Source organism: Misgurnus anguillicaudatus, chromosome 1 (genome assembly GCF_027580225.2).
Source record: "Misgurnus anguillicaudatus chromosome 1, ASM2758022v2, whole genome shotgun sequence".
NCBI classification, from domain to species: domain Eukaryota; kingdom Metazoa; phylum Chordata; class Actinopteri; order Cypriniformes; family Cobitidae; genus Misgurnus; species Misgurnus anguillicaudatus.
In genome coordinates, this window is record NC_073337.2 from 25,547,257 (window position 1) to 25,557,272 (window position 10,016).

The following is a 10,016-nucleotide window of genomic DNA, read 5'->3' on the forward strand; positions in this document are numbered from 1 at the left end:
AATCAGTGTGTATAATTTTCTCCAAAAAATGTGGATGAACCCTTTCAATGAGCTATTGCAGTGCATTTTATCATTGCCAATTCTATGAAGGTTATCCGTCAATTAAATGGGGGCTCGTCCGGGATATTTTGGACCCATTTAATGTGACTACTTGAAAACTATTCGTTTATGAATTATGAGTTTGATTGCGTTTAAATTTTATTTTACAGCACTCTGGAATGCTTAATTCTGGCAACATTCCGAGGTTTGTTTTTCCAAGACGACAACCATCTCACGCCTCATCCAGTTACAGCAAGTCATGTCAAATTGTTGGAACTCAATACTTACAAATAAATTCAATATAAATATGTATAATTAATAAAACAAATGTGATTAAAGCAAATGCATGTTTGAAAATGAGGTTTCCTCGTGGAAGGATTGCAATTCATAGGCTGCATCCGAAACACCTACTAATATAGTAGGCGAAAAGCAGTAGGCTAGATGAGTAGTATGTCCGAATTCATAGTATTCGAACAACAGTGGAAGAAAAGTACTTGGATGACATACTACTTCAGGCAAGATCCAGAAGTGTTCATTTGATGGACACTTCTATCCCATGATCCCCCAGTAGAGGGGCGCTGTTTTATTAAAAAATGGAAAGTGGAAATGCAGCTCTATTCAAATGCAAACACATATATTAAACAGTTGTCCCTCGTGTTTAAATTCCGCTTGTTTAATATAATTTCAGTTAACGACTAACTTATGACGATGTATGTCACGTGATGTATCAACATGGCAGATGTAGTACATCAGAATTCATTCGTACTATCCATACTATACAGTACCTACTGTTTTAACAGTCCATGAGTAGGTACTTCAACTAATTCAGGTCTACTGTCACAGTATGCCATTTCGGACGCAGCCATATTTTCATATTTTGTGTTCATGTGGCAAGTAGCCATGTTATCGCAAATAAATCCCTAAACAGTGATACAATATCTCTCTGCTTCGCAACAGGGTCCTGATCATCCTGTCAAGATTTATTCTGCGATAACAACTGGCTAGCTGTACATTATCTCTTTCTTACCTACTGAATTATGAGTGTATTATACATTATGAAAGCATACAGTATAGGGATGAAGAAAAAAGCACAATATTGCCCAACTTGTGGTACAATCCTCACATCAGGAGCTTGCCAATGCCTAAAACGCTAATTTACCTTCAACTGAGAAGGCTTGTTAATTAAAAACAAAGTCCTAATTGCAATCATAAGTCTCTAATCTATTCTCTAACCTAATTTAAGTGACTCCACACTGAGAAAGCAACTGTTTTAAAAGCTCAAAACAATGAACGTAAAGTAATGGACAAACAGTACTGCTTTAATTTAATTTGTGTGCTTCGAGTCAAATCACATTCTCCTAATAGACCTCCAGCCACAGTTGTGCTCTTAAGAAACAGACAGTGGTCAACACAAGACCCAATTATACATCTTTGTAAGAAATTCCCATAGAATTAGTCCTATTCCTACCAATATAATTAATTGGGTGGATGTGACACCACAGCTTAGAGTCAGTATCTCATTGATCCGACACTAAAAATTAATAATCCTCCTCTCTCCGACACAAATAAGCATGGATACTATACTGTATACGTGCATGTACACCTACACAGCCTCCGGGTGTCTTGTCTTCAAACAAAGAGAACCACAGAGATGGCACACCCAGCATCATTAGACAGGGCTGATGGGAGAGATGTACCGTGAGGGCGGTTCTTACCACAGTGCAGCTTATTAGTGCTGTTCACTTTGTGGGCATATTTTAATGTCTTCTGCAGCAGATGAGATCCAACAGAGGCTGCTTGGTCGTTAAAAATGCATCCGTCTCAATTAGGTGATGGTTTAGGAGATTTTTCCGTGCAATAGCCAAAACATCTGCAAAATTCAACACACTGAATAAATACATGCCTCATAGGTGTGCTATGTGTGTATTTTGGTAAATAGAAGTCTTTTCGCTAAATTAACCTATTAGCAATTCAAAGATAAACGATTAAATAATTAAGAATACATTGGATAATGTACTCACAATGGAAGTCTAAGACTCAGACTTAGATTAAAGATATTATGGGGCGGTTTCCCAGACAGTGCTTATCCTAGTCCCAGACTAAAATGCATGTTTGATCTATGATCAAACAATGATTAAATAATCATCTCATCGTGATTGTTTGACCTCATCGTGATGATTTCAGATCACCACAATGATTGCACATCTTTTTAAAAAACACAAGGGGGAGCTGCAGCCCCTGTATAAACGAGACAGTATCGGATTACTTTTAAATGTGTGTTATATGTATTAATATTTACTGCCAGGTAAACCTTGCAAAGATTTAATTTAAATAATCACAACAATGTTTAAAATGATTTCATAAACAAACTAAATCAAATCTTTTATACCATAAAGATTGCTGTATAATTTCCTTTTAACCAATTTATCGATAATGTTACCACCTAACCCTACCCCAAACTTTACCCGAAACCCAAAGGTAATGTATTCTTTTAATATTATGCAACGTAACGAACAGAAATGTGTAGGTACATTTTAGTAACAATACAGCATTAAAAGGGGACATTTCAAAAGACTTTTTTAAGATGTCAAATAAATCTTTGGTGTCCCCACAGTACATATGTGAAGTTTTAGCTCAAAATACCATATCGATAATTTATTATTAAATATTAAAATTGCTACTTTGTAGGTTTGAGCAAAAATGTGTTGTTTTGGGTGTATCCCCGTAAATGCAAATGAGCTGATCTCTGCCCTAAATGGCAGTGTCGTGGTTGGATAGTGCAGATTAAGGGGTGGTACTGTATTATCCCCTTATGACATCACAAGGGGAGCCAAATTTCAATTACCTATTTTTTCACATGCTTGCAGAGAATGGTTTACCAAAACTAAGTTACTGGGTTGTCCTTTTTCACATTTTCTAGGTTAATAAAAGAACTGGGGAACCAATTATAACACTTAAACATGGAAAAAGTCAGATTTTCCTTATATATCCCCTTTAAAAATATTTTAAGCCACTCATACAGTCCTACTACTAAAACTACCCAAAAAGGTTTATTAAAATCATGTACTGTTAAAAAAAAAAAAAAACATAACAGACAGACGAGTGTAACCACAATAAGTTATTTATTGCGAAATTTCTAAAGCACATTTTAAGGGGCGCATTTCAAATTTCAAAAGTACATCGACTGAAAAGGACAATTTCGCAAATCTGTGACGTAGCACGTCAGAGCCAATGAGCGTTTGATATCGATGTCATAAAGCAATGTGTCGTAGATCTTCTTGAGGCACAATATTTGAATTTAAATTCATAACGAACACGAGATTTGACGTTTATGATCACTAATGAGAACTGGGATCAAGATCGCTGGATTAAGGGCTGAAATTGGATCTGTTCCTCGCAATCATATGAATTTTAAAGATGTTGATTACTACAAATTAATAAAATTAACATCTTTTGTTAATCTATGTGTTGGTGTAATTATTGTTGTATAGGAGAAGACTGCCTAGGAGAAAACGCCTTTTGTTACGGCAAACAAACTAAATATTACAAAATGGTTTCAGAAATGTTACAAATAAAATACAAGTGAAAGCATGTCATTAATATTAGTAAGAAATGCCAATGCCCACGAAAAATGTACTGCCCCAGTGACAGCTGGGATACTCATTTGAACCATTTTCTCTAAAAGTGTATAAAACACACAATTACTGTAAGTTCAGTTAGTGTGTCTGGGCTCAAAGTGATAAATTTAAGTGACATCTCTGTCGTACGGTCTCCGTCACATGCTGCTTTCAGACTGTCACTGCTGCCATCTTGTTTCCTGTCACTTTAGAAGAGTGATGAGACGTCCTGTAGCTCTCCCACATACTTTTCACTGTCAAAGACTCTCTTAATACGATGAGATAAGGTGGAGACTGCACGAATTAGCCGCTTCTGACAGAAAATGTCAATTTAAATGCACACGCTGACGTTTTGGGTCAACCTCAACTTAAATCATTCCAAAAGGGGGGGCGACATTTTGACATGAGACAGAAATTAAGTCTAGATATCTTCAAGGAACAGTTCACCGAAAACAGAAAAATCTGTCAGCGTTACTCATACGCGAGTGAGCCGTACCAAATCGGTATCCTTTTTATGTCATACAGGAAGATTTTCAATGAGTAATGACTTTATTTTCAGTCACAATAGTTACAGCAGCGCACAATGATATATGGACAGTTGTGCTTTTTCGGCAACCGTATCATTCCAATAAACAGCTTAGACAAAATTAAATGATGGTAAAATTTTAATGTTTACTTGAACAATCCCCTTACGGTATATATATTTGGACCTGTGTGTTTAAAACCAAACCTGACCATAGAATACAAAACAGACATATTCACTGTAATGCTCCCAGGTTATTTTCTCTCTCTCTCTCTCTCTCTCTCTCTCTCTCTCTCTCTCTCAGGACCGAGGTATTGAGAACATCATTCTGTTCCCAGCAGGACATGAGCAGACCTGTGCTGTGCGAGACAGGACTCAGAACACACACACGGCATCGGAGAGAGATCGCGAGGTGAAAATGTGAAAACCCACTTGGTGAGAAGCTACAAGATGAGGGACAGTGACCGTTTCAACAATCACATACAGTGCAGCAGACCTGAACTTTCTGCTAAAATGATGCTCCCGCTGGGCCCGGTGCTCAGTTCATACTTACTCTTTCATAACCTGCCCGAAAACAAACATTGTGCAAGTCCTAAACCTAGTTTAAAGGAAATATTTTAAAGTCCAGCTGTAGGAAACATTGCAAAAGATCGCTGGTAAAACAAACCAATCTCAACATAATACTAACTTACGTTACAGTCGAGATGTACGCCCCCAACATTAAATGACACATTAAATTAAGTAAAATGTTGTTACAATGCTAAAACCGAAGCTGTGACTGCCGAGTTAGTGCTACTAACTGCTACTTAATGCTTTATGCTGACGTTTAGGGTGATTGACGTTATTGTTACATAAAACTTTCCACTCAGAAACGTCCATTAACAAGCTATAAACAATTGATTATTCCTCAAAATCTGTATCTTTGTATAATACAAACTCAAACATAAGATCTGTTTACACACAGAGAGAGCTACTGAAGGAGCTGCTCTAATAAACAGCCAATCAGAGCAGAGCTCAACATTATTATTCATGACCCTTTCAAATAAGGTAATAATAGACCATTTCATTCTAAGAACAAATCCTAGGGTTGTAAATGGACATTTAAAGCAACACTAAAGAGTTTTTTTTTACCTTAAAATAACGTTTCCAAAAAAGTTTCAGTGGTTCATCCATTCAAAACAGGGTGAATGGCACTTTCACATTCGCTTTGCAGCCCTTTAAACCGCACTAAAGAAGTTTCCAACCATCGGGTTGCGGTCCTGTAGTTCGAGTGAAAACTACAAAAACTTGCTTTACGGCAGACCTACAATCAGAGCCAGCTATGCTGCAGTATTCACGACAGTGGTAATGGACAATTTCGCTTATAACCTGTAGGGGGGAGCAAAGAGCAAAAAGTCTTTAGTGTTGCTTTAAAACCATATCTGAATAATTTTGCACTTAATAAAGCCACATATCTTCTATGTAGATATCAGAGAACAATTTAACAGATTATTTCAATGCATTCTTTGGCACCTTTAAAATCATTCAGTTATAGAGCCAATTTAGTGTTCATGGTCTGATGCAATAGTCACCTCCGTCAAAAATATGAATAATATTAACCAAATGTTTTCTATATGTACTATATGTTAATCATATAACTTTGCTTCAAATCCCGGCCTCACATCATTTAGAAAAACTGCAGTATTGTCAGAATGCAATAAACGCCAGGTCGACTTTGTGCACTTGCTTGCATGCACTGAGAGGGTTTCGCTGTAAATTTTAACAATGAAATGACTAAAGTGTACACAGTATACACAAAAAAATCTTGAAAAATTTTCTTAAACATTAAATTCAAGAAAAATGCAATTTGACAGATTTTTTTGCTTGTTTTATGCACAAAATCACTTAAATTTGATATTTTAGTCTAAAATCTAGACTTATTTTCTTCGGTCGTTTTGCTCATCAAAAAAAGCATCTTAAAAAAAAGCATATTTTTTACTAAAAAAAGACAAAAATACTAAGATTTTTTTTCTTGAAAATAATTTTTTGCAGTGTGGCGTCACATCGTGCCGGGTGTAAGAAACTGGTGTTCGAAAACCCCTGGTGGTATGCAAGGAAATTGCAGGGGGTTCAGGAGCTGATAAAAACGATGAATTTATTACAATTAAATCATAAAATTATTATTTTATTATTATATAAATTATTTTTAATTAAAAAATCTAAATAAAAGACATATTACCAAAACATACCATTTGCTTATTTTAATTATTCCGAATGTAGACGTGTGACTATTACACTACACTATATACAATATATCAATATATAACTGAGAACTCTGTTCTCGAGATACGTTTGTACCAATAAAAGAAAATTACCAGTAACTAAAAGACTTTACTGATAAAAACTTAAAAACGAATTAAAAAAAATTGTGTTGATGGTAAACATGCGAATGTGCTCTTCGATTATTGAAGCATTTACAGAACTTAAAATCTCAGGGGGGTTTTGGCTGACAAAAAGTTTGAAAACCTCCCATTTATAGCAAACCGTACATTTTGCACTATGCACATTTGCGATATTTAACATAATTTAATATATCTTGCAGCTCTAATTTTTGGTTTAAGACCAGCAGATAAGCCGCCAATGTCAATGTCAGATTTCTTTTTTAGTGGAAACAAATGGAAAAGCGCCTAATTGGACATCGACTTTGCCACCAGCACTGTGTTTTTGAGAAAGAGGTAATAGTACCATGAAAAGATGCTTTACCCCTAGGGTCACCGAAATGTGATAAACGATTGCCAAACCACCCCTGGATATTGCCCTTTTGATGTTGACCCGAGTCTTGACTCCGATGATGAACTCAAACGAAATGATCTGAGCTTGGCTGTTGATGCTTTGGGCTGGATATTATCAGCGGCTCAGATGTAATTTCAGAATTGTCGTAATCCTTAATTAAACCGAGGGATGATGGAGATGATGGCGTTGATTGCTCTCCATCTTGCCAAGCTTTGCAGGGTAGGGGGTGAAAAACTGAGATTTAGTAGTAAGAGCCAAAAGTAGTAAAGGGTCTCGCGGCAGGCCGCATGCTGGCAAAGTGCTGACAAGCCAAAAGAAAGATTTGAAAAGCAATTGCACACCAAGCACACTTAAACCATGGTATTATCCGTCAAGGAGGTGTGGTTCTGTTGTGGGCTATAAAACGCAATCGATCAACGCTACGGAGCTCAGACTCACAAGTTAAATGAATTTACGCAACACATTTGGTTCGACAAAGGCTTCTTTTTCAAATTTGTCGCATTAAGGGTGAGAAATGCTTTTAGAAGATCCTATGTCGTGGAGAGCAGAGCACCGTGGGATGCGTACGAAACGCTGCGCAAACAATCCAATAAAAACGTCTACGCGACCAGCAATTACGGACATATACGGCGCCCCCCCTGCCAAACCAATAAAACTACAGGGGATCCGACCGGCACCGTAATGCTCTGGTGTGTATTACGAATGACAACTTGCATCAAACTGGCCCTGGAGAATTGTATACGTTACATAAACGCATGAGTCCCCACTCTTCGTAGATAACCACATGCCCTGCCACACACATAGTGATTTATGATGGTCTGTCACTGCTAATACGGCCTGTTTTGCATGCTCCCTACTAAGCAAGAGGCAGGCCAGACTTATTGTCCAACATCCCCGTTCTACGAAAATACATCACATCCTCCCTCTCGGCTATAATGGCCGCCCTAAATAACGTACAATGTACTTACTGCCGAAACTTAAAATGTATGCGGCACAGATGAATGGCCTGATCTACATAAAGTCCATTTGTAGCCATTGATAGGGACATCACTTTTGATCCCAGCTCCTCACTCTTATTGGTTGGTCACATTGGTGTCATGAAAAATGCAAATGTGATGTTTTTCTATAATGGTCAAAAGACTCGGGAGTCGGGAGCCATGCCAATCAAGACTGGAAGGAAGGGAATAATAAAGGAAGGAAATAAGATAAGGACGGAAGGAGATATGAAGGCAGTAAACATACTAACAGATTTTTAATGAAGAGACAGGAAGGAAAAACAGAGACAGACAGATAGAAATTATCACTTTCTCCATAGACTCATTTTATCCATCACAAGAGTTGTCAGATTTTGGATTAAGCGCTCTCAGCAAATACACTTATCTGACACACACATTCCCATTCATACAGTGTAAGATCTCAGTTATATTTAAGTTTTATGTCCCCCAGTATTGTTTAAGTAAATATGTGTTATGTCGACCCCGGGCCGGATCCGCATCAAACCCACACCGGAGCTGCCAAGTTCGGCACGGATCCGGCCCAGAGTCATTATTTAAGATTTAAACTGGGATGATTACATAAGTACTTTCGCTGTAGTCAATAAGAGACGAAGGTGAATGACAGACATTTTGAAATAGCGGCTGCTGTACGTGTCAGACAGCCGAGTCGGAGAAACGGCTTGTGAAAGTGTGGAAACAACACGACCATGAAAACGTATCCTCACCTTTGCCTCAAAAACAAGAGCCAGAGTATCTATAATCATTACATCGGCACAAGTTGACCAGCAGTTGTGTAAATCTGTGTGCTATGTTGCTATGTCCCTGCCAGTGCTGGTTCATTAAGAGTCTTAATGATGATGTGTAATTAGTGGCTTCTCATCCACAGCCATTCAGAAGTGCGCACACTTCGACCAATGAGGGACGAGGGAAGATGCGAGCTGTGAAGCGTGAAGAGTTTATAGTGCACATACGAACCAATGTTTCTCTGTAATGTGACAGATAGAATCAGTTCTGTTATGCAGACACATGCATCAATGCGTTTGGTAACCTGGCCTAAACTAGGTAAAAAGGTCTGTGAATGAACAGTAAAGACACTTTACATTTGGCCAAAAAAATAAAATAAACTAGCATATACATTAAATATATACAGTATGTAAATATGGCTTATTTATGCAAATCACAAAGCAGCTATCTTAACATGATAGCAACTTAAAAGTTGTTAAATAACCCTGAGAGAAAAAAAACAATACAAATTTTAATGCTTTCTATTGCTATATATGATTATTAATACTATTAAGAAAACATCAGCTTTTTACCATTAAAACCTTTTTCAAAATTTCTTGATGTAAGTGTATAGGATTTAATGGCGCTGTATTGGTTCCCAGCCGCCAGATAGCGTACCATAAACAGAATCCAACACATATCCATTAAAATCCAGTTAAATTCCCATTGCAACCATTAGATTTCTATTGTTGTATTTTGCAGGAAACAGCTCTTTACTGCCTTACAACAATTACATTATGAACTACCTGATAAGATGCGTTGGGGTTGTTTCGGTCAGTGTTTTGCTGACATCTGCTGGATGTGTCCTGTCATCAATGCTTCTGTTTGTCAAGAGTTTGTGTTTCAAAAATAAAACAAATAATGTTAGTGTTCACATGCGGATGTGTGAAGTGTAAACACTGTAATTTGGTATACATTTGGATAATAACAAGTAGACTAACCTTTTTTAGTTAAATAAATACAGTGAAACTCACTCTTCTTGATTCAAGCGATGTGTTGATGGACTGTCCAGTTCCGTCATGCGCGTGAGATTAGGACGCTGCACGGTTTAAATGCGTCATCGACATTGAGTAAAACTACTGTTTTTTATCCACCGTCATTTTCTTATATCTTTAAAATAAGAACTAACAACTATTAAAAACATTCTAATAAATTTAGTATGAATTAAATTTGTATAATTAATAGTTTTTGCCTCTCACAACGTCACTGTCAGGCGCGTGCCAAATGAACTCCCGCGTCTCGACACAAGAAGGCGACTCTTGCAACCCTTCCGGCGTTTACTGTCTG

At 37.3% G+C, this 10,016-nt stretch overlaps 1 protein-coding gene across 5 annotated transcripts in view; it reads right to left on the minus strand.

The window, feature by feature from the left end:
* pdzrn4 (PDZ domain containing ring finger 4) overlaps window positions 1–9,930 on the minus strand; it is a 90,167-nt gene extending 80,237 nt beyond the window's left edge. For 3 of the 5 annotated variants that reach the window (XM_055191430.2, XM_073868730.1, XM_055191425.2), the window contains exons 1-2: window positions 9,671–9,930; window positions 9,476–9,550 (exon numbers count right to left, since the gene is read on the minus strand). The gene's annotated coding sequence lies outside the window, so the exon portion shown is untranslated. The remainder of the gene's footprint in view (window positions 1–9,475; window positions 9,551–9,670) is intronic. The other 2 variants (XM_055191431.2, XM_073868736.1) reach the window with 1 other exon arrangement.
* Window positions 9,931–10,016: the final 86 nt, after the last annotated feature.